General features: G+C 40.5%; 1 protein-coding gene and 1 pseudogene across 1 annotated transcript in view; both read left to right on the top strand.

Moving 5' to 3' along the window:
• Window positions 1–25,133, top strand: part of SPON1 (spondin 1) — a 361,268-nt gene that overhangs the window by 44,731 nt on the left and 291,404 nt on the right. The window lies entirely within an intron of this gene.
• LOC130025575 (uncharacterized) lies at window positions 13,003–13,210 on the top strand (annotated as a pseudogene).

Genomic DNA, 25,133 nt, shown 5'->3' with positions numbered 1-25,133 from the left:
AAGAAGCATCATATCATATGAGTGACTGTCATGCAACTTGGGTCCTCAAGGCTGCCCCAGCCCCTCATCCCAGACTCTCCCAGCGCTGAGTCTGATCAATACTTGGGTGTCACTCTTTTCAATAGAGCACACTTTTGAATTGTGCTAGAAAATATAGACATAGATAAGTTAAAAGAGAAATAACAAATATGCATCTTCTTGATAATTATTAACATTTGAATATATTTTCTTTCATTTTTAAGTGTATATCCATGCACATGTATACACATGAATATATATAATTTTTCAACAAAATATTAAAACTATCTTATATAGGGTCATATATTGCTTCATTTTTAATGAACATCTTGAATATATTTTCATATAATTAAATATAAATAAAATGCGGGCTGGAGCGATAGCATAGTGGTAGGGCGTTTGCCTTACAAGTGGCCAACATGGTCCACCCAAGTTCGATTCATCCGCCCCTCTTGGAGAGCCCGGCAAGCTACCGAGAGTATCTTCGCCTGCACGGCAGAGCTTGGCAAGCTCCGGTGATGTACTTGATATACCAAACACAGTAACAAGTCTCATGATGGAGACATTACTGGGCCCGCTCGAGCAAATCGATGAACAACGGGAGGATCGTGACCGTGACAAATATAATGCACATATTATTTCAGTGGCTTTATAATATTCTATAATATTGTTGGGCTGGAGCTATAGCACAGTGGTAGGGAATTTGCCTTGCATGCAGCCGGCCCATCGGAGCTGGGTTTGATTCTCCGCCCCTCTCTGAGAGCCCAGCAAGCTACTGAGAGTATCTTGCCTGCCCAGCAAAGCCTGGCAAGCTCCCCGTGACGTATTCAATATGTCAAACACAGTAACAACAAGTCTCACAATGGAGATGTTACTGGGCCCACTCAAGCAAATAGATGAACAACGGGAGGACAGTGCAGTGCAGTGCTAATATTGCTAACCTATAATCTATTCAGCCATTCTGCTGCTATTGGGAAACATCACTTGATCTACTTATACTTTTTTTTTTATAAAAAAACACTACAATGATTGCCTTATCATATAAGTCTTTGCCAGCATGTATGACTATGTTCATATTTAAAATTTTAAGAGTAAAATGATCAGGACAAACTAGACTCTCTCTTTCTCTCTCTCTTTCTCACACACATCTTCATATTTATTATTTCCTCTGTTTCTAAATGTGGTTTATTTACAGTGCTATAGTGCCAGTGGTAGACTCATAAGTTATTATGTCATTAATTTTGTTTAGACTGATCTTCCAAGAAGGACCTTGTAGATCATTATTTCCCCATTTCCAACTTGATTCCTCTCTTTAGAATATAGAGTAGGTGGGCAAGGGAGCATGTGGGCTGTGGAGGCAACAGATAAGACCTCCAACTTTGCTGTTAGTACCTGGGTGAAGAAGTCACTGAAATTCCTCCTTAGTTTATCTATAACACAGTGATGCTAAGGGCTTGTTTCAGTCTCAGATGAAATAATTTACGGAAAATGCCCACAATGTGTTGGCTATAATGGACCTCAAACAATATCTCTTTCTTGGAGCTGGCAGCCAAAGTTGCCTTTCCCATGTTTCTGCATCTAACCCTCAGCCAACCTTAGTCTTCAGCCTCACATACTATACCCACCACCCGCTCTATTTCTCACCCTCATCCCTCATCCCCATCCTTCGCTCACCCTATTCCTCACCTACCCCACCTCTCATGTAGCCTACCCATCACCTACACTATTCTGCACCCTCATCCCTCACCCGACCTATTCCACACCTTCCCCACCCATCAATCCCTGCCCCTCATGTGCCCCACGCCTCAACAACCCGTCCCCCACATTCCCCATCCCTCACCAATTCCCTCGGCCTTCACCAGCTGTGAGAAGAGCCTCTTTGGTATAATTGACCAGCTGTTTGTCTGAATCTACAGGTGAGGAGAGAGACCAGCTTCTCTATCTTCGTTATAATGTAATAAAGAAAGCTATTAAGGGAAATTAAATGAAAGGCTTTGGTGTATTGGATACATGATGTCCAGTAAACACAAACAAACTGTTTCATGTGGGTTCTGGGTAGTTGTTTGCGTTCAGTTATGGGCCATAACCTGCTCTCACACGGATGCTTCACCGAACATGTCCCTGGCCCAGGCCCCACCCCAGAGAATGAGCATCCAGGGAAACCGTGGCTCTCTTCCAGATGTAGCTTGTCTGCTTCATTCACTTGGAAGAGTGCAGAGACTGTTTCTTCCACCCACTCGACTTGTGCAGGAGGCAGTGCCTGCCACACATCAGGTGCTCAGTAATAAGCATGTGTCACATTAATAAATGTGTTAATCTCCTGACAGCTTCAGACTCATCCACGGACAGCACTATCACCCCTGATTACCAGTCAGGAAACATGCTGCAAATTAGAAATGTGACAAGAGGCACGAAGCCAACTCATGATAGCAAGCAAGATGAAAATGTCTGAGGCCAGCACTATTTTCTCTCAAGCATCCCTGGGGCAAGCTCTAGGGGCAGATGCATGGAGAAACAGACTTGTTTATTTGGTCCTCAAAAACCCTTTGTGGGTTATTGTCCAGTTATCCTTCAGGTTCATCCATCCACAGCTCCTACAACCTGTAGGTTTCAGCCATCCCCAGGGTCTTTACTCTGTGCTCCTGGCTCCTACTTTCATCCTATTTAGAACCCACATCCCTACCTCATCTTTGAGCTCTCAAGTGCTTGGCACATGCCTCTTTTATTCTTGTCCTTTTCACATGCTGCGAAGAACTTATGAGTTCTATCCCTGTTCCCTGACAAGATTTTACAAAAAAGGCAAAAGTCTGGGCCACAACCACCTCTGTATTCCCACAGCTTCACCATGGCTTGGCACACTGGCCAGTTGATAAATGTTTTCCAAATTGATGGATGACGCTGCTGGAATTTCTGGCCCTTCCCACTTGTTTGCTGACATTCACTGGTTTTAGGCTTTCATGCATGGGAACTAGAATTGTAGCCACGTCTATTTTTCTGAAAGTCTGGAAATCATTTTCAAATACATCAGAGAATTGTTTAAGAAGACAATGTATAACTTTTATTGACCCAAATATCTTTTACAATTTATGTAATAAGTAACTTAAGAATGCCAGTAAGTCTCTGTGTGTCTTTGTTATCTCCTCAGCTCTAATGAGCTATAGAAATGATCTCTGAAACTAGTCTTCCTTTATCTTTAAAATGGGAATAGAAAAGCCTTCACTCCAGCTTTAACTATGTTATGGGATAGATTTTCGTTTTGGTTTTACATATCCTTTAAAACATTTGCTTTTTAAAGTAGAGTTAAATACAAAAAGTGAGTAAATGATACTTTAGTTAAATAGCAGCTCATGTTAATTTTAGACACTTAAAAACATACATGTATTGCATGTTATTATTATAGTGGTTTGGTTTGGGTGCCATATCTGGCAGCGATCAAGGACTACTTCCAGTATGTTCCTTAAGGGTCACTCGAGGTGATACTCAGAGGACCAAGTATTATTGCCAGGGAACTCCAACATTCAAAGCATCCACATTGGTTCTTTAAGTGACCTACCCAGCTCTAGTAATGTATATTTTTACAAATGAATTTGGGTTTGATTCCTCTGCCCCTCCTGGAGAGCCTGGCAAGCTACTGAGAGTATCCCGCCCGCACGGCAAAGGCTGGCAAGCTACCCATGACGTATTCTATATGCCAAAAACAGTAACAAGAAGTCTCACAATGGAGACATTACTGGTGCTCGCTCGAGCAAATCGATGAACAATGGGAGGACAGTGCTACAGTGCTACAGTACTAATTTTTTCCATTCAACAATGCATATTATAGGCTGAATGATAGCTGTGACAAAATAGATAAAAATCCCTGCTCTTTTAGACATTGTACTTCTGTATTTTAGGTCATTTTCATGGGACAGAGTCCTATGTTTATGGGACAAATAGTTTTTAGGCCCTGCGTATATATTATTAATTCAATTTCCATTGCACATTATCAAACAGGAAGCTGAAGTGCCAATCGAAAGACATTTTTCTGAGTTACTTTGTCATTTTTCCTCTCTTTACAAAGTTGTCCTGTTTCCCTCAAAATTTTTACCTGGTGCTCATAGTCTCCTGTTTAAGGGAGGTCAGGGTTTGGGATAGAAGGAAACCTTATAACTTTATCCTGTAGTTATTAAGCCACAGTTGCAAATCCTGTTCTTGGAACAAAGATCAAGACCTTAGATTTTTACCCCATAAATTGATTACTTATTATGACCCATCTTGTCCATAGTCCAAGACTTCTAGATTTGACATCTTATATCCAACATAGATCATCAGTATCCTCACAACTCAATAGTTTCTATAGATTGAATGAGTATGTACCCTTAGTAAAGTCAATGATGCTTATTACAAGAACTCTGTTCCCCCTTTTCTCAGTTTAAGATGCTCTTACCCCAAATATCCACAAGACTGTGCTCTCTAAACTTCTTTCAGGATTCTGTGCAGAGATATTTTTGTTTTGTTAAGAAATCTATTACTGACTATATTTTATATAAAATTTTATTACTCTATCCAATTTACCCTGCTTCAGTTTTCTTTGTTTGGTTTTCCCCGAACTGACATAATATATACTCTCAGGATTACAGACTATTTTTCTGTCATTGGAGTATCAACTCTAGGAGACCAGGGGCATTGCTTTGTTCAGCACTGTCACAGTGCTTGGCACATAGTAGGCATTTAAGAAATAGCCTACAGTTTCCTTTTTGCACAGTGAAATGCTAGTGGGTCTGAAGAAGAAATGATTCTGGCTCTCATTTTTAATCTTTTACCTTTCCTAAATTATTGTCAAGAGATTTTTCCCATAGACCCTATGAGGACACACATGTACAGTACACTTCTTTTCAAAACAACCTTTATTTGAGCTGCTATCTTTATGGATAGTGGAATAAGACAATGTCAGACTTTCAATTTAATTGTATCAATTTCATGGTGGCATTGTCACTCCACCCCTCACCGGTTGCAAAATCTGGGGCCAGTTCATTTAACCTTATTGAGCTTCAGTAAGGTTTTTTTCTAGCCTGTCAAATTGTAATTATACTAACTCAGGGAGTTAAAGATAAGGATCTCCAGTTTCCATTAGACCATGGCTAGAACTTAGATATCATCAGCTTTCAGGGTTGGAGGGATAGTATAAAGGGTAGGCATTTGCCTTGCATGGGGCTGACCATGGGTTTGATCCCTGGCATCCCATATGGTACCCTAGGCACTGCCAGGAGTGACTTCTGAATGCGAGGCAGGAGTAACCCCTGAGCACCACTGGGTGTGACCCCTACCATCCCCCCCAAAAAAGGAAAAGAAAAATAAATCATCAGCTTTCTTTTACATGGAAAAAGAAGGTTGAAAATCAAATAATGCTAATAAGATCATTCAAAGAATTGAGGTCACATGACACATGGACCTTCATTATCCCAACTGGAGACACAGGTAATATTGATAATCACAGCTTATCAGGAGCAGAAATTGCTGTTAACAGTAATAATTGGAAAGCGTGAATTGTAATTGATGAATATCTAGAGACTGAAGTGAATTAACTTTGGAGCTAAGCTCCTCAGAGCCCTCAATCTAGTGAATTCCCAAACTTTTATGAATTTTTTTTTACAAAAGTCTCACTAGATTCTCATAGTGAAGATCAGACAGGAAAAATCCTTTCCTTAGAATCTTTTTTTAGGAAGAGAGAAGGGGAGCAGTGATAATTTTTATAGCACATACTTCATAATAATAAAAATCCTTTCTTAAGGAAAACTGACCAGTATTGTCTGATCTGAGATGAAATTAGCCAACTTCAGCCCTGGTTAGTCCTTCAGATATACATAAGAGGAGTTTTAAAAACAAAAAAGATTAAGGAACTCTTCTGAAGGTCACTTTACAAAGATTTTTATCCACTGAAAAACTGAGATTATATCCTAAGATTATTGGCCCATGACCTCTCTCCAGCAGCATGTAAACTCATCTACCAGCCTTGCTCCAGGAACTCATAAATAATCTAAAAGAGATCAACCAAATAGGTCAAAAATCCTTCGGACACTCAGGTATGGCTGAGACATATGGGGTACCCAGAGGGATGTGGGCCAATCCAGGGCCCTCCCAAACAGAGCCCTGGTTGCCCCTTGCTCCCACAATCCCAAACCACCACGATGTTTCCAGCCAGAGTCCATTGGCTCAGGACTGAGCCACACCAGAAATTAACCTGCTGAAAATTCAGATTTGCACTTTTCTGTGACTGAAATCTCCAGGCTTTCTCAGAGTCAGGATAGGTTATCTACCTCCACTCCCTATACCTCCCAGAAGCCCTGGCAGTCATGTCCACACTCCAAAGCTGCCTCCTAGTTGAAAATTTAACTCCAGCTGCACCACCCAGTTAAAAATTCTAGACTTTCTGGAATGCATAGCCGCCTTCACAGCTGTGCCACATATCCAAACTCTGCAGCACTGATAATCTAGTAGTAGCACTCCAGATTGGATGGGATATAACATCGACGGCAATCAATTTTGACTAACCAAACAGTAAAACAGAATGCTTAACCTGTAACAAAATCTTGGTAATCTCTTATGCAAGTATCTCTTATGAAATCTTAGTATCTCCATGGTGAGATACAACAATTTACACTGATTTTCTTCTAAGGAAATATTTTTCTGATCATTCTGTTAGCAACTTATTGCAAACAAAAAATATATAATAAATGATTGTGGGCATGCTATGGGGCAGACTTGAGGAGTGGTTGGGAAAATTGGAGGCAATGGTGGTGGGACGGTGATAATGGTGATGGGATTGGTGTTGGGATATTGAATACCTAAAACAAATCATCATGAGCAACTTTGCAAACCACAATGTTTATATAAAATGTAAGCGAGAGGAAATTTACAAAGTAGGCCTTACCTAATTCATGTAAATTCCAAATTTAAAAAAAAATTTTAATTTATTTCAATGAATCACCATGAGGTACAATTACAGACTTACAGAGTTTTGTGATTATGTTTCAGTCAAACAATGTTCTAGTACACATCCCCCCACCAGTGCCCATTCTCTACCACCAATGTTCCCAATATCCCTCCCACTACCCTAAAATTCCAAAATTTTTTAGCACAGTATTTCTTTAAAGGTTTTGTTAAAGACAGGTAAGGCATGATTGTTACCATAATGAGATCCAAATATAAAATAAAATTTATATACAACATACTTTAGATTCTGAATTGAAAATTTATGTAAATGATAACAAGCATTTTTATTATATTGTATCAGAGGGTTTTCTTTTCCTCATTTACATAGGTTAAAATCATATAGCAATCACAAATTGGCTTTTACTGATTTATTCTCTGATCACTCTATTTGCCATTTCTTAAAGTTTTGTTGGAACAAGTGATATAAAGTACATTTGTTATGTACTTAAGGGGGCAGGTTGGGGATGGGAGGGAAAATCAAGACATTGGTGGACGAAAGGTCCCACTGGCGATATTGGAACATTAAATGCCTGAAACAATTGTATAATGAACAACTTTGTAAATCATGGTGTTTTTAATAAAAATAAATCATTTTTTAAAAATCACAAGATTATAGACTGCTTCCCCTTCCCAGTACCTTACCACATTAACAGTACTCCTACATGCTGAAAGTGGATTACGACTGAGAGAGCTGCAAGGCACAGACTCAATCAAAGGAGTTCCTAGAGAAAGTCAAGGATAATAAGGGGGACAGAAATAAAGACACTAGAGGAAATTGAAGCTCCCCACACCTAAGGCCACATTAAACAGAGCCTAACTCTTTTTTTTTAATTGAATCACCATGAGATACAGTTACAAAGCTTTCATGTTTGAGTTTCAGTCGTACAATAATCGAACACCCATCCCTCCACCAGTGCACATTTTCCACCACCAATATCTCCACTATCCACCCCCTTCCCAACCTTCCCCCTGCCTCTATAGCAGACAACTTTCCTCATACTTTCTCTCTACTTTGGGGCATTATGATTTCACAGCCTAACTCTTAGCCAGATAAACACAACACTTGTTGTAAATGGCCTCCTAACCTCAGTTCTTATTATCCCAGAAATCATGTCTGATTTTCAATAAAAAAGTACACATCATGCTAAAAGGCAAGAAAGCCACAGTCTGAAGAGACAAAGCAAACATCAGAACCAGACTCAGCTATGGCAGAGATCTTGGAATGAACAGGCTGGGAATTTTAATAACTTTGATTAGTATGCTAAGGATTCTAATTAAAAAATGGACAATATGCAACAACAGATGGTAATGTAAGCAAAGTGTTTGAAATTCTAAGAAAAATATCAAATTTAAAACATTGCAATAGACATGAGAATACCTTTGGTGGGATCATCAGTAGATTGGCCTTGTCCAAGGAAAGGTTAAAAAAGCTTGATGATTTGTCTATAGACACTTTACAAAATGAAATGGAAAGAGAAGAATGAAAAACAGAACCAAAGGACAAAATAGCCAAGAACTGTAGGCCAATTATAAATGGTACAACATATGCATACTGGAATACCAAAGGAAGAGAAATAAATAAAACAAATATTTGGAGATTATATTTTTTAAGGAAAGCAATCATACTATGATCAATAAGTGGCAGTGATTATCATTACCACTATTAGTAGTAGTGTTGATTGATTGATGGCTCAAAGAACTGAAGGAAGAAAGAAGAGCTTGGACTAAATGCAGCCTTTTAATGAGAACTTAGTCTGATTAGGTCAGGACTAGTCTTCCTAATTCAAGACAGGGAAAAGGCCAAGGACACTTCCAACAAAAAAGTACATATCACTCTAAAAGGCAAGAAAAACACAGTATTACAAGACAGAAATACACAACAATATGAAGATGAGCAAGAAATGAAGAAAATAAGCAGTTGAATTAGTCTCCATATAATTTAAACTTTAATGGCAATTTCTCCCTCTTGAATTGATAAAAAGCTGAAATCATGTGTTATTATAGTTTTAAAACTATGAATACATCAGTATCTTCTGGTTCTTATTTATAATGCATCTTTCTGGGCCAAAACTCAGAGAATTTGCATTTATGTACCTAAGATGGTAAGAAATCGGGGTGGAGCACCGTAGGGGCTAGAGCGATAGTACAGCAGGTAGAGCATTTGCCTTGTATGTGGCCAAACCAGGTTCGATCCCCGGTATCCCATATGGTCTCCCTGCACCACCAGGAGTAATTACCGAGTGCAGAGCCAGAATTAACCCCTGAACATCACTGGGTGTGACCCAAAAAGAAAAAAAAAAGCACCCTAGATAAATCTGACATAAATGCCCCACAGACTGTCCTTAAGGAATCTATAATCATATTGGTGATCCCTTGGCTGTAACATGCTCAACTAATATTTCTTACATAAGTAGAGGCAAGTTCATCTGCACAGAGTCAAGGACAGGGCTGCAGGCTAAGGAGATGGAAGAGAATGTGAACAAGCCTGCAGGCTTGACCTTGACTATCTGTAGATGAGCTTGCCTCTACTTATATGACACTTTTCTTGATTCTGGAAGTATAGGGAATACAGTAAAGAATAAAGCAAAGTCCCTGGTTTCATCCTAGACATACAGACCACTGAAGGATGCTCAACAGAATCACTGCAAAGTGCCCAAAGTGGTGCCAGGTCATTGTGGGCACCCAGGAATATACGATGCTTGACCATGGTGACTTACAAGACTAAGAAAAGTTGGTGTCTTGGGAAGCTACTGAGGTTATACGATCAGCAGGATTAAGTGGCAGATTGGCCCAGCCATGGAGTCGTTTATTGTGAGATTTTTGTTGTTCTTATTTTAGAAAAGGAGATTGATGAAGGAAGAATGATAAAATTTGAGCTAAGGGAAAGGGTCTTATTGAGAGGGAAAGTGCCTCTAAACCAGTAAAAGACTTATTTTGTAATTTAAGTTTCCTGAGAGGGCAGGAGAAGGTGGTAGTCAGCATTCAAGCAGACACTGCAGCCTTAGAAGGCGGGAGAGTAGAGGGTTGGTGAGGAAAGAAGTAGGTAGGCTTTTAACTTGATACCAACAAGTTAAAGAAAGCTGATCAGAGTTTTTTTCCTTTAGAGAAACAGGTTATTTGATGAGAGCGATTTAGAAAGAGGAAGTCAAAGGTAAGGAAGTCGAGAAAAATTAGCATTAAGGAAGAGGGAAAGAGAACCTTTCAGAGAAATTTAGTTAGATTTCCAGACATGCTGAGGTTCCTAAATCAATGTGTACGCCAGGCAGAAAAATGTATTTTCTAGCCAGAACACGTGCATAGGAATTTTTATGAAAAAATAGGTGAGTAACTTAGGGATCTTGAGAAGAGTTTACCCTGGATTATCGGGGTATCCCTAAATGCCCTCACAGAATATCACTAAAGGAGAGAGGAACAGGATGTTTAGTGACAGAGACTCAGAATGGGAGGCAAAGTGAAGGCAGAGATAGAGTTGGGAGGGATGCAGCCACAAGCTCAAGCCTGCTGGCCCCCACCAGAATAAAGAGGAAGGGGCACACCCCCAACTTCTGAAGCTCCCCAAGAGAGTGCAGTTTGTTCACACCTTGGCTTTGGCCAGTGCTTTTAGAGTTCTGGATTCCAGAACTCTGAGAGAATGGGTTTCACCCCCACTCCCCTGCCCCACTCCCTGTCTCCCCGTGCCCTTTCTTCAGACTCTGCAATACAGTTTAATTTGCAGATCTCAGGCTGCCCAGAGAATAACTGCTAACATTTACTAAGTACTGATTTGTTAGTATGCTAACCCAAAACTTAAGTATCAACCTGAAACTTCAAGAGGTAATTAATGAGGTAAACCGCACTTATTTAGATTCAGTTGCAATTTGGGATACACGATTTCTGATAGAAACCCCTTATCATTGTTCCAAAGAGAGGAAAAATGGATACTTCTATGAGGAAAAAAGGAGAATGATTAGGTAAATAATTATAAACAAAAAGTGTTAACAAGCTTAAACTATTCTTGACTATTCACAATTGGTTACTATTTTATCTTCTCCAACAAAGTGATCTGTTTTTGTGATATAGTCTTCTTGAACAATTGTTTGGTGATAAGTTTCTCAAAAAAATGTTTTATCCCTGTCCCAAGGTTTTTGGCCCAGTTTAAACAGAATAAGTAAGGTGGTTTCTCTTTCCTCGCTGCCCAGGAAAGAGAAGCTTCTTTTTTTTTTTTTTAATTTTATTGAATCACTCTGGGGCTGGAGCGATAGCACAGCGGTAGGGCATTTGCCTTGCACGCAGCCAACATGGCCGACCCGAGTTCGATTCCTCCGCCCCTCTTGGAGAGCCCGGCAAGCTACCGAGAGTATCTCGCCCACACAGCAGAGCCTGGCAAGCTACCTGTGACGTATTCGATATGCCAAAAACAGTAACAAGTGTCACAATGGAAACGTTATTGGACCCGCTCGAGAAAATCGATGAACAACGGGGTGATAGTGACAGTGAATCACTGTGAGATAGCTACAACTTTTCATGTTTGGGTTACAATCACATAATGATCAAACACATGTCCCTCCACCAGTGCACTTTCCCCACCAACAATATACCCGATAAACCCCCCCTTTCCCACCCTTCCCTTGCCTCCATGGCAGACATTATTCCCATAATCTCTACTTTTGGGCATTATGGTTTGCAATACAGACATCAAGAGGTCATCATGTTTGGTCCTCTACCTACTTTCTGCACACATCTCCCATCCCGACTGATTCCTCCAGCCATTATTTTCTTAGTGATCTCTTCTCTATTCCATCTGCCTTTTCTCCTTTGGTCATGAGGCAGGCTTCCAGCTATGGAGCAATCTACCTGTCCTGTGTATCTACTATCCTTAGGTGTCAGCCTCATGTTATGCATGTTATGTTGTTTTATACTCCACAAATGAGTGCAGTCTTTCTCTGTCTGTTCCTCTCTTTCTGACTCATTTCACTTAGCATGATACTCTCCATGTCTATCCATTTATAAGCAAAGTTCATGATTTTATCTCTCCTGACAGCTGCATCGCATTCCATTGTGTAAATGTACCAAAGTTTCTTTAACCAGTCATCTGTTCTAGGGCACTTCAGTTGTGAGAAGCTTCATTTTTAAAATGGTTTCACAAATTTAAAGTTTTCACCATTCTTTTCCCAGAATTATCGCATTTTAATCTTTCAATAAAATAATTATAAAAATAATAAAACATTATTAAAAATAATAAAACAATAATTTTTCCCATTTCACTAGAAGAAACAGGATTACATAACCATGGAGTAGTTGCTCACACAGTTAAATCTATGCAGTTGAACTTTTTTTTTTAATATTTTTTTTTTTTTACAGTTGTAGATTTACAATTTTTTGTGCTTGGGTTTCAATTATACAATGATCAGATACCCATCCCTCCAGCAGTTGAACTTTAAAAGCCATTGTCTTTATTTATCCTCTGTCTCATCCCAAAATCTAGAACATAGAAGTAAAGTACAAATGTTTAAGTGAAATATAAAAGGGTGTCACTGTCATGTTGATAACTTATAGACATAGGAATGGATGAGCTCAACTTAAAGTGCAGAGAAGGGATTAAAAAAGAAAAACATCACAAGACTGGGTTTTGGGAGTATAAAGCAATGGGTCTTATTTAGGGTGATATCCCAATGGAGATATTTGACAATGTCTTAAAATATTTTTGCTTGTCACAATTAGTGGGGGAAGGGAGTGCTAACCTATAGAGCCCAGGGAAGCTGCTAAGTACCTAGGGTAGTGAACAATGGGAGGACAGTGCTATACGTTTATGTACTATATAAGGTGTATAATGTACATTTATGCATTTTATATAATAATATATAAATGTAAGTAAAGTAAAGTAAGTAAAGTAAAGGCCCTCCCGTTGATCATTGATTTGCTCGAGCGGGCCCAGTAACGTCTCCATTGGAGACTTTGTTGTTACTATGTCTGGCATATCGAATACATCATGGGGAGCTTGCCAGGCTCTGCCGTGCGGGCGAGATACTCTCTGTCGCTTCTCAGCCTTTTGGCTAAGATCAAGTGTAGTATCTGTTCTTATCAGTTTAATATAAATGTAAATACACAAATTTTATTTATATCAATTTATATCAATCTACCAACATTCCTAATGATATTGACCCATCAGTGTAGGCCTGACAGTTCAATACTTGGGTCTGTGTTGCAATGCCACTGGGTCCTGCAGTACTGGCTACCACCAGAGCCACTAACATTTGTGGGTGGATGGGGGGAACATTCAATGCCACAGGTAAAACTTGATGTCCCAGGTCCAGAGATCTAACTTGGGGTCTTATCATACAAGGCAGATGCCTCCTTCTCTTTAAGCCGTATCCATGACCCACCTTTCTTTATGTTCTGATTTATCTTACATTTTTCCTTTGAAGAAAGTTTCCTGGTTATAACCGTATTCCTATTTGATGACTACTCGATTAATATCCATTTTTTTCTATTCAGTTGAGGGAAGGAGCCATTAAGTTCTTAGTGCTTAGCAAGTTGTCTGACGAAAAAATAAATAGGTACTCAATAAATATGCCAAAAGGGCCAGAGAGAGTCCCATGGGTAGGTTGCTTGCCTTGCATGAGGCCAACCTGAGTTCAATCCTCAGCATCCCATTTGCTCCCCCAAACTCCATAAGGAGGAATTCCTGAGTGCAGAGCCAGGAGTAGCCCTGAGCTTCATGAGTGACCCTAAAACTCCCTTCCCACAAAACAAACAAATAAATAAGCCAACAAACATCTGCTTTTATAGGAATACCTAAAGGACTAATGCTGTGGCTGGGATTAGATACTGGGAGGAAAGAAGGTGGAAAGGCCACAGGAAAGGACACAGTGTCCTGTACTGGAGATAATGTGAAGACAATTTAGTAAGAGAGGATCACTATTAGTTGGAAACTTGAATTAGAAACTCAAGATGAGGATTAAGGCTGGTTACCTAAATTTGATCTGTTGGAGAAACAGAGGATAACAGCAAAAATTTAATGATTTTTTTACCCATCTTGAAATGAGAGGGGGTGAGATCAAGGCCAGACTGAGAGCACCTTCTACAAGAAAAGAAGTACTGATGTGAAAGGTGGGTCTGAACAGAGGTAGAATGAAGGGAGAGAATGAGGGGGTCTGGGAAGTAGAGGTGAGCCCACATAAAAGGGAAGGAAGGGTCATGAGGAGAGGAAGGATGAGGGTGGTTTTGATTTGCTGAGAGGAGGAAGTTCCTACTGACATGGACCAGTGGAGGAGGGGATGGAGAGGAGTGACTTGCTTGAGCAAAGTGTGTGTGCATGTGCACCCCACGTCTGGGGAGGCAAGGTCATACTATCTCAATATGAGTCTCCTTCTCAATAGATTTCCCCTCATGGTTTATGGTTCCCCAAAGTCATGGAGGCAGGTAACCAAGTGGGATGCATTAACTTTTCTAGATGTGTTATTCAGTTGGCTTAATTTCCTCTTCGTATGTTCTTTCCCCTAAATCATCTCAGCTTGCTCTGACCTGCCTTTTGGAGCTTAAGGCTGTGTTACTGTCAGCTTCTAGCTTTTCAGTCCTCATCCAGAGGAAAATAGAATATCCTTGGCAAATGGCATTATAATAGGATCTTAGCCTTAAGAAATTCTGGTGTTTCTTATAACAAACCATTTTTCCCCTTTAGTTGGGAGCTCTTAAAACTCAATTACATTTTCCTAATTCATGTGGGTGATCAGAACAGCCTAAAATAGGAACAAAATATAATGCCTAGAATGTGACTCCATTTTCAGGGCAGCTAAATGCAAGAAGTATATGAAATCCCAGAGCAGACCTCGCTTTTTGCTTCTCTGTGTGCATTGGAATCAGGTCCCATAGCTCAAGAGCATTTGACCCTACTGAGGATATGAGACTGGAGGCAGCATTATGAACTGGGAAATGTATAAACTGATAGAGAAGCAGTAGATCAATATATTGGGTTGGGGTACCAATACCATTTCCTGGATGAAGGTCAGACCATGAATGTCTAGAGGTCACAGGAGGGTTTTGTTGATACTTTCCCCCTTTCCTGCCAGTCCAGTTTTGTTGTTTTCCAGAGACCTGAATCCTAGTGCTCCCAACCCCTGGACCTACTAATTCATTGCTACCAAGTGTCCTGATCCCAATGGTGATTGCAGCTTGGAAGGACTCAGCTCTGTTCACAGATCCCTACAGTTCTAGCACCCACTCCCCTAACACAAACATAATTTCCCTTAGGGCCATAAGATGCAGTTTGTAAGGTGACAGTGCACAACACTGTAGCATTTCCTTTAACCGTAGATGTGGTCTGCTTTTAACCCTGCTAAGATGGATGTGGGAAGCTAACACCTTATTACCTGTAGGAGTAGGATCACTGAGGAGTGCCGACTGTGGAGATGTGCAAGTTATATTTTTCGTGCATGCTAGGCAAGGGGGGTCAATGCACTTGCCTTCCAAGATGGAACAAGGATTAATACATGTGCCAGGCAAACAGGAAAACACAATTTATTTATTTATTTATTCAATTGAATCACTGTGAGATAAACCCTTACAAAACTGTTCATGGTGTCAAACACTCTTGATGGTTGGCCTGAGCTGTAAAATTTCTGCTTCCCTGTATCTCTCTCTTAACTCCTCCCATTAGAAGCCAACTTCTCCTGAGTCATCCGTTGTTCTTGCTTTGGGTGAATGACCCTTTTCTTTGCACCATTATGCTCCACTCTTCTAGATGGCAAGCTCCTTAAGGGAGAGCAGGTTTTAGTAGTTTTGAAACCTCCAAGACCCAGCATTTTTATCCTTGTAAGAAATAGCTAAGAGGATGAAGAACCTAACAGCTCCAGGCACTTCTCTTCAACTTCACTGTTCTTCCTGCACTAACATACGCCTCAGATACCTGGGCCCTATGAAAACAGGATGAGAACGCTATTCAGGTCACCCAAAGAGGAATCGAAAGAGCTATGTTTGGAGTATCATGTTTCACTCAAGTGAGAGAAGGTATCTAGAGGTCCTACCTCTGTCAAAGATCAAGAATCAGGTAAGCTGTTTTGTTTGCCAAGGCGTCAGGTGGGCTGGACACATAATGCGATTTGAAGACGACCACTGGACTAGAGCCATTACAGACTGGATTCCATGGGACGTCAAAAAGATGCATGGTCACCACCTGTGAGATGGTCAGACTTCTTCGTCAAGACCCTGAACGATCGGTTTGAGGCTCCTCGTGTTCCTGGAACGAGCAGACACCATTGGCTACACTAGCATGAGACAGGGACGAATGGAGACATTACTGGCGCCCGCTCCAGCAAATTGATGAGTAACGGGGTGTCAAGTGATTAAGTGAAGTGATCAATTAATTAATAGGTATTAGTTGAACAAAAGAGTGGATACATTTTATGTCCTATTTCTTAGTTATTAAATATCAAATAGGTCTATGCATGTACCCTACTAAGCTTACTGGAGAGGTGGTGTGTGGCGTGCAATAGTCCCAGATGACTCTCCTTGGATTCTTTTTGCACCTCTGGCCTGTATCTCTCTTATTTTTTTACAGAACTCTGTACTCCAAGTGTAATTTCACACTTACTTCTAAATCAGTTTACTCTAGCCTGAATCTAAGTTCTTGCTTTTCCTTCAGAGTAAGTTGGAGCCAGACAGTACTATGATAACAACATGTGCTAATCCGGAGGCTGATCATGCAGGCTGCTGACTGGAGAGAGTTCTTTTGCTCTTGGTGTTTAGCCATTTTCTGTGCTGCCTTTCTGTTCTATCCGTAAGAGTAGGAGAGAACTCAGAGACTGAGTAAACCAAGCCCACTCCATTCTCCGTTCTGCCAGCTTACTCCTAATGTGAGTTTTGGAATTAAAAAACCCCATCAGACTCTATTAATGAAAGAGTATAATTAGTCATTTTAGAGATAGTTAATGAGTTATTAATACTGCCAATTAATCCAATTTGGTCATTCTATTTGGGGGCACGGACGGAAGGGGGTACTTTAAGGCTTTGTAATAGCCCTTTTCCCAATCCTGACACATTGATAGTTTTGTGGCTGCAGTTGCCAGAATTCCCATTCACTCTGTAGCCTGGATACTGAACAGGACCTTTCAGAGTATATGCAGTTCAAATAGAAGCAGTGTGAATTTTGTTCAGGCCATGTAACTACTATTGAATACACCATCTTTTGAGCTACCAGTTACTCAACTGAGAAACAAAATCTAGCTCACATTAGTTTTATTGTTTGGTGTTGGGGCCACACCCAATTTGATGCTCAGGGGTCACTCCCAGTGGTACTCAGGGAAGTGTGTGGTGCCAGGGGTCCAACCTAAGCCTCTCCTATACAAAGCATGTGCTCCAGTCCTTTGAGATATTTCCCCAGTCTCCTTTGTTTTCTTAAAAAATTTAAGCTGTGAGCTGGAAAGAAAATATAGTGGATAATGCTCTGACTTAATGCAACCAACCCAGTTTTGATTCCTGGTAACACATATTGTCTCCTGAGAACTTCTGAGAATAATCCCTGAGCACAGATCCAGAAGTCAGACCTGAACACTGTTGGGTATAGCCCCCCAATTTTAAAGTACATCTCAGCACGTTTATTCTCAGGAGGGTTGATTGCAAGAAATGATCCTCAAATATCTGAACATACCAATGATTTTTAGAGCTATTTATGTTTATAGGTTGTGTTACAGTAGTAGTAAGTCCAGAATATCCACCAAAGGATGTATTAGCAGTTTCCTGTTGTGCTCATCATTCTAGTGCTTTTTTAAAAAATGATTGAATCACCATGGGATATAGTTACAAAGCTTTCATGATTGAGTTTCAGTCATGCAATGATTGAACACCTATCCCTCCACCACTGTGTATTTTTCACCACAAAAGTGCCCAGTATCCCTCCCGCCACCCTCACCACACCCCACTCTCTGATGCAGAAAATTTCCTTCTTACTCTCTCTCTACTTTTGGGGATTATGGTTTGCAATACAGATACTAAGGGGCTATCATGTTTGGTCCTTTATCTAACTTTCAACACACACCTTCCATTCAGAGAGATCCCTCCAAACATCATTGACTTAAGTGATTCCCTTCTCTATCCCAGCTGCCTTCTTCCCTGGCTCATGAGGCAAGCTTCCAACCATGAAGCAATATTCCTGGACTTTGTCTCTACTGTCCTTGGGTATTAGTTTCATATTATGTTATTTTTATGATAACTAGTCTTTATTAAGGACCTGATGTGTACCTGGCCTTCTGCCTTCTTGGGGGACAGGGGGGCTCTATCTACTTAAATCTTCACTAACCTATTAAAAAAGTGTCATGAAATGTAAAGATGTGGAAACAGGCTCAAAGTGTTTGATTACTTCCTCAAGCCTACACAACAATGACTCAAATGTTTCTTTGGGTGTTTTATAGAGAAGCAAAGGAAAGTTAAAGCCTGTTTATAGTTTCCATAGATTTAGGAGGAGAAATGGGAGCAGTAAGCATAGTATTCTGAGAAAGCTGAGACTTAGGAAGCATTTGCACTGTAATCAGATTAGATGCTGAATCTGAGGTGCATATAGAGACCCAAAGCCTGTTGTCCCTCTCATAGCCTGAGCTGAATCTCCCAGTGACTTCTGGGTCCAGACTCTTCTCCATCTATCAAAATGGACCTAGGTCTGTTTGTGACTTCTTTTTATCATAGGGGGGAAGTCAGCAAGCACAGAATGCTGTGTGGGAAAAGAGAAGAGGGAGTGGCACAGGCTAGGCAGGGAAATGATTGTGAAACACCCCCTTTTAACACTGTAGCTCCAAACAAGAAAGTATCTTATATCTGATATATAGCAGAAATGGAGCATTCCTTTCCTTAGAGAAAGGAGTATAGGTCATTACTGTTGATGGTATTTTTGATTCCAAGAACTCTAATGGATCTTGTCTTGATATGGATTTGGACTTACTTTGGGGGAGGTTCTCTGAGATTTGGGAGATTTGGGAAAAGATTCTGATGCTGTGTTCTGTGCTATGGGGAAGAATGAGAAGCCCGTGTATAGGCAAAACCAAGATATGGGGAGATCTTTATGCTTTGTTTTGGGGAGTTAATGGAGAGACAGCTGCATGTCTTTAGCTATCATTTGGGGGACACAATATGCATGCAGCATTTCTTAGGGGCCAGTTCAGAAACCTATCTCCTCTTATACAGATTCACAAATCTTTGGTTTTCTGTACTTATTTAATATAAAAATACCACATGCTCATTGTAAAGCTTAGAAATATATAGAATACAAATATCTTTCATTATGTGGCTATTACTAAACATGTTTATGTCTTGAACTTCTTTTCTACTGCTAGGCAAGCTTTTTGCTTAGATGTTTGTGCACACACATGGATTTACTGCTACAATTGTAATGTAGACTTGAGAAACAAAGTGAGGAGTATTTTTATAGGCGCAAAATGTTGTCTGAACCCTTCTGCTGAACTGTTAAGTCACAAATTACTTCTTTTTTGTAATTGGTATTCAGAAAAAAAAACAACTTTGACCAGAAAAGAAAAAGTGTTTTCATATTTCACATTAGTTTGCTAAAATTACTTTCCAGAAATGGAATTTGCATATGAACATGCTTAAATTTTTTGATCACGACGATCATGACCATTCTGTTGTTTCATTGATTGCCTCGAGCAGGCACCAGTAACGTCTCCTTCGTCCTAGCCCTGAGCTTTTAAAAAGTGCCATATTCAAGGCTCTTTCAGGATTAGGAGAATGAGACCCATCATTGTTACTGGTATTTGGCATATTGGGTATGCCACGGGAAGTTTGCCAGACTCTGCCGCGTGGGCAGGTTACATTTGGCAGCCTGCCAGGTTGTCCAAAGTAAGAATGAGATAATAAGATGTCGCTCAGCCCTGGGACCCGCATGCCTTTGTTCCTCTGCCGGTAACTTGATGCATGTGGAGAGTGGTCTCAGCATGGTTGTGGCTGGTTTTGGAGGTCTTCGGCTGCTGGGGCTCTGTTAGGGGCGGGGAGGGAAACTCAACCCATCCCCTTCAAGGGACCCCAGTGAGGACAACCAGGTGCGGAGGCAGGAGACTCTGTGCTGTTCTCTTCCGGGAGCTGGGTTTTATAGTCTCTGGTTCTTGGCCGTTGATGGGATTACACAGCGCCGGGAGGGGGGATGCAGTTGGTGGGTGTGACCCCTGCCTACTGGAAGATGGAGGATGCTCAGCCCCAATCTGAGCAGGCTTGGAGACCTCAGCCCCAGGACCCGCATGCCTTTGTTCCAAATTTTTTGATTTGTGTTTCAAAAATTAATACTTATAAGTATGAGCAAGTTAAACTCATTAATAAAGCCTTTGTGTTTCTCCTGCTATAGAATAGAGAATATTGGGCACATCTCAGTATGCATCTTTGTTGAGAGAGCTCTGGCTAAGAGTGGTACAAGTTGTACTGTGTAGCAGAAATTCAAGGTCTTAGGGATGCCTTGGGAAGCAGCAGGTTCTGGGGTGATCTCAGATTTTATCTGGCTAAGCTCATTGATCATAGCAGACTGAGCAATGTATGCTGCCAGAACTCCAAGAAGGATCCAGAAGGTCAGACTGCTGCCTTTCTCTTTCCTGAGCCAAGGGCAGATGACCATCAGGGCTTACTCAAGTCTTGGGACTGATTTTTTTTTTTATTTCTTTGCCAAGTAGGAATAAAAAAAGAAGAGAGGGATTCTGGTAGCTGTTTCAGAAATAACTGTCAACTATTTCCTGGACACCCTCCTAGTGAGATCTCAGGAATTTTCTTTTCTCTGTGGGTTTGTAATAGCAGAATCTACTCTTCACAGGAGCAATGATAATGTTCTACGCATTTTTCACTTATCTCTCTGAAGAGCTTAATTGAACCACAAAGAGGCTAACTGGTTTAGGAAACTAGTAAGGAGGATATGGGATTTGTGCACTTCTCCTTTTATCCACTCGAAGAGGGTTGAATTGATGAAACAGGTCTGCCAGGCAGGCTTCATTATACTATCCATGTGTTCTGCAAGAAAGCAAAAGTCCATAGATACAGGTAGATACATATTTCAAAATAAGAGCTAACACATTTGCTTATTTATTTGGAAAACACCCTTGTAACTATTGCATTGGTTTTGTCTTCTCTGAATTTGATTAGCAGTCAACTGAACATGCTGTTCATTTATTACTAATGGATGCTTGGAAGCAAGTTCTTAGCATAGAGCTTTTTTTTCTGTTTTATTTTTATACCCACATTAAAAAAGAAATACATGCCCAACCTAATGCAAAAAGAATTTCAGATAGCTTATCTATCTCTAGTTTAATCTAAATTTAATACTATTAAAATAGAATATTTAAATTATCATTATCGCAATGCTTTGGGGACTTAAATTGGGGTTCAGGAAGCTTGGTGTTGATTCACATAATTACTTTAATCTACAAAGGGTATAATGTGCCATTTCCCCCTGTCAGTTCAGGTTTTGTTCTGTTTTCACTTTGGGGGCTATTATTATTTCTTTTTACAACATTGCCAATATTATTGTTTTATTTTTGCAGTGGTGCTGCCCCATGCCCACCAGGAAATACTGCTTGTTCACTTGCTTAGCACCAGGTGTATCCATTGCCCAGTTAGAGCTGAGTGCACTGCACAAGCTGACTTTTGCCTCCAAGATAGATGTGGACTTTGTGCCTTTTCAAGGCAGCCAGTAGATGCTAGCATTGCTGGTATGAAGGCGACTTTTGTCTAATCTGGTGCTGCAGTGCTGGGAACCACCAGGGGTACCCTGGCAGTACTTGGCTCATTTTCATTGGCATGGCTCTCCTGGCACTGGTTATATTTTCCCATGTTCAGAGGAGAAATTTAATTTTATTAAGGATAATATTACAAGTAGAGATGTAAAAATGTCCAAGTACAACTGGAGCCAGGAACTCCCAACATTGACACTGTTTCTTTAAAAGAGGTCATTGAGTTTAAAACTAGTGAAGTCACAGATTAAAAAGGGTGAGACTTGTTTAAAATAAACAAATTCAGTTCTTTAATTAAAAGGGAGAGCTGCACAATAAAACAAATGAATCGTACTGATTTTAAAATGTCAGTGCCCGGGGTGGGGAAGAAAGGATGTGTGCTTTTCATGTCCATGACCTGGGTTTGATCCGTAGTACCGCACGGCTGCCCAAGCATTGTTGGGAGTAGTCCTGGAGGCCCCCAAGTACCACCACAGTGACCCTGGTGGTTCCCAGCACTGCAGCACCTGAGGGAAACCTCATCCTTAGGTCTTATCATTGAACCACTAGTCCAATTGGCCAAGAATAACTGGTAGTGGCCCCCAACATCTGAGAACCATGTGGAAGGTTCTCATCTTCCCCTTCCAACCAGTGTCCATATAATTTTTTATCAATCACAATCACAATCACAAATCATCCTGTTATTCGTCGATTGCCTCGAGCAGGCCCCAGTAATGTCTCCTTCATCCTAGCCCTGAGATTATATTCAAGGCTCTTTAGGAGAATGAGACCCATCATTGTTACTGGTATTTGGCATATTGGGTACGCCACGGGGAATTTGCCAGACTCTGCCGTGTGGGCAGGCTACATCCGGTAGCCTGCCAGTTTGTCCAAAAAAAAAAATTAAAATAACTAGACTGGGTAAATGGCTCGAGTGAAGATCCTAGACACATTCTCCAAGTCCCTTGCACCTCCTGATACAGCTTCACAGTCCCTTGAGCACTGCTGAGTGTTGCTCCTACCAACAAATTCCAATAATTAGGCTAAGCATTAAATGAAGTATTTCAACATTAAGTTAATCATCCTAATTTTGGTTCAGTAATCTGCAAGTAAAGTTTCTCTTTCATCTAGCTTTATTATATGGACTGACCCTTTTTGCAAAAAAAAGCATCTCACATTTTCAGAGAACACAGTGAGGCTTAGAGGATGTTTATATCCATCCTCTCATTTGAACTCTCTAATAGCCCTGTGATACAGACAGAACCAGGTTCTTACTAGAATTTTCCAGATTAAGTATCAGAGGTTGAGCAACATGCCTGACTGAGGTCATCAAGCCGGGAAGCAGAAGGACAGGCATATTTCATGAAACTATTGCCCATTGCAAATACTTAACAAAATGAATCACTCAAATGAAAGACAGTCACCCAGACACTCCTGCTATTCAGCTTAATGTTGAAGTTATTGTTGGACTAGCCAGGTCTAAGTGTCTTGTTATGCCCATTCTGATAATAGATGCACTACATCGCTGAAGTATTTTTAGGTTGTGTTTTATACTTGTTATATCTATGTAATGCATTGACCAAACTCATGAATCACAGACTAGCTGGAATGAGTTATTACTGAGAATAATAACACAGTATAATACTTTTGTTCATATTATATTTTATCGATTGCTTATCAGATTGATTAACTTCTTCTCTACTTGATCTTAAGAAGGTTTTACAGGAGCTGCCAAAAAATTCTTTAACTCACTTTGTGAAGTAACCCCAGGGTAATGTGCTGTTTAGATTATCTGCTAATTTGCTGGCAAAGAGAGGTAAAGTGTGTTACAATGCATGGATATATTTAATCTACTAATAACCAGAGGGCCTTTGTTCAGATATGAACCATGTTTCCAACAAGCAGACTCACCTCTCAGCTCTGCAGAAAACTCATACTAGATTCCAACTAAAAAAAAAAGATTTGCTTTGCCAAAATCAAGGTTAAGATCTTAAAGCACCCAGATAGTCATTCAGGAATAGAGAAAGGGACTATATTCAAACAAGCGTCCATAGTTAAAAGTTTGCTGTTGGGTTTAAAGACATGGAAAATTTTTAATTAAAATAGAATAATTAAAATAGAGAACAAAGGAAGAATGGGGCTAGGTAGAAGTGGGGAACTGAGTTTGAAATATTTATCTCATTCTTGAGGACCTTATAACTTGGTTTAGGGTTTAGGGTTTCAGGATTCTTAGGAGAACAAAGCAGATGAGAAAGTAATGAGGAGGCTGCAGTGTGATAGAGCTGCATATGGAAATCTCCACGGCAGCTGGAGAGGGCAATGTGGAGGTGGGGTAATCTGAAGGTCTCTTAACATTCAGGCTAAATTGGAAAACAATCAGGGAAACTATAGAACTGGGTATCAGAGACACAGGGAACAATATATTCAAAGGCCTAAACCAAAAGAATGGCAAGTTCTATAGGCCTGGATGACTTGGAGGTGTGAACTGAGACTGGAAGAGTATCTGTATTGTAAGAATCTGGTAACAGCAGACAGCACTTATCAGTCATTTAGTCAAAAGTTAGGCAGAGCAGAAAAGGTCATGAACAAATTCTGAAAGGGCAATCTGCGGGCATTGACGGGATATGGGAGGAGACAAGAGAAACCTGTGTCCAAGAGACTTCCTGGTTTCTTCTTGCCTTGTGGGGAATGTTCGGAGAGTCCATTTCTGAGAAAGGAGGGGGATGAGCTCAATTTGGTACTGGTAACAGTGGATGTCCCTTTAATCATGCCCTTAGCTGAGAGATAATGTGATGTTGTATTTGAAGCAGGCCCTGAAGCCATGCTGCTCTGATGTGAATCCCAACTTGGTATTTAGAAGATTTATAAGTAGAGACAAATGACTTGATCTACTATGCCTGAGCATCTAAGCATCTACCTTGTTTAAATGTTTAAATAGAATATTTATTTCTCTGGGTTGGAGCGATAGCACAGCGGGTAGGGCGTTTGCCTTGCACACCGCCAACCTGGCCAACCCAGGTTCAATTCCTCCACCCCTCTCAGAGAGCCCGGCAAGCTACCAAGAGTATCTCGCCCACACGGCAAAGCCTGGCAAGCTACTCCTGATATATTCGATATGCCAAAAACAGTAGCAAGTGTCACAATGAAGACATTACTGGGCCCGCTCGAGCAAATCGATGATCAATGGGAGTACAGTGACAGTGACAGAGATTTATTTCTCTAAGTTCTGTATTTTACATATTTTAATATTTATATTAATAGAAAATTTAATCAAGACTTTTCTTGTGGATTCATTGTCCGGCAAGAGTTTGGAGACATACAGCTTCAGAATTATTTCAGCAGCTCAGTGGTGATATCAGATCCCTGAATATGTGGCTCTAATGATTCACTTGGCCCTTTTTCCCTGGTCCATAAAACTGCTGCTCTAGCTCGAAGCATCTTGACCTTACCTCTGTGTTCCAACAAAGAAAAAATGAT

Source organism: Sorex fumeus, unplaced genomic scaffold (assembly GCF_029834395.1).
Source record: "Sorex fumeus unplaced genomic scaffold, SorFum_2.1 ptg000030l, whole genome shotgun sequence".
Lineage (NCBI taxonomy): Eukaryota > Metazoa > Chordata > Mammalia > Eulipotyphla > Soricidae > Sorex > Sorex fumeus.
This window is presented reverse-complemented; position numbering and strand designations above follow the sequence as displayed.